This window comes from Borostomias antarcticus (assembly GCF_949987555.1).
Source record: "Borostomias antarcticus genome assembly, chromosome: 31".
NCBI classification, from domain to species: Eukaryota; Metazoa; Chordata; class Actinopteri; order Stomiiformes; family Stomiidae; genus Borostomias; species Borostomias antarcticus.
In genome coordinates, this window is record NC_140264.1 from 4,795,628 (window position 1) to 4,796,687 (window position 1,060).

Here is a 1,060-nt window from a genome sequence, read left to right on the forward strand (position 1 = left end):
AGTCCGGCACATCCAGCCCCGACGCGGAGCCCCCCTATCCCCGCCTGTCCCTCCGTGCAGCCCCCGCCGTGGCCCCCACGGCTCCCCAGCGCAAACACCCGGGTTTCGGGGGACGGAACCGTGCTCCCGACCGAATGCAAGCCCCCCTTTTTCCCCCCCCTGACCCGGTACCGAGACGGTCGACTCGTTTCACTGGGCCCGAAAGCGACGAGAAATCAACCGAATCCACATGAGCCACACCGTAGGTGTCGGTGCAGCCTATCTGACGGAACTAACAGCCCCGGCGAACGTCCCGCCCCCACTCCGGCGTCCCATTCGCCGATGCTCGGTTGACAGACGGGCCAAGTAAACGGCGCCGATTGGACGCTCGTCGTCTCGTCAGTCCCTTCCGGCGCCACGATTGGCCCATTTTCCAGCCCGTCAAAAGAGAAAAGAAACAAAACGATCCCGCCCCCTCCCATAGACCTACCCGTGACGTCACGGATTATTTTTCCCTCTCGCGTAAACGCCCACTTTTTTCCTGCTTCCAGCTTTTGGATTGGCCCGTCGCGACAGGCTCCGTCTGGTTTGGGGGATTCTGATTGGCTGTAAAGAGTCTAAATGGCCTCGCTAACCCCACCACCTCCCTCCGAGTCATGATCGGGCAAGTGACGTCAACCACGGGCTATTTTTAGCCTCGGTCAGAATTCAATGCACTCGGCCACGATACGGCAGGACTTCCAAATCAGAGATACACACGGGGCACCCTAACACACATACACACACACACACACACACACACACACACAATAACAACAACAGACGTGACGAGATCTTCTAACAAACTCTCCTAGCTGGCTTCCGGATAACTCGGCTACTAGAAGCACACTTGTCGCACACTCCTGAGTTCTCGTGTCGTAGTAATGAATTGTCGGCTGTGAGAACTGTTGACAAACAGATGAGTGCACGTGTACACACACACACACACACACACACACACACACACACACACACACACACACACACTTCGCTGGTCCTCAGGGTGGGGTAGAAGACCTCAGCACAGGAGGGCGGTATGAGA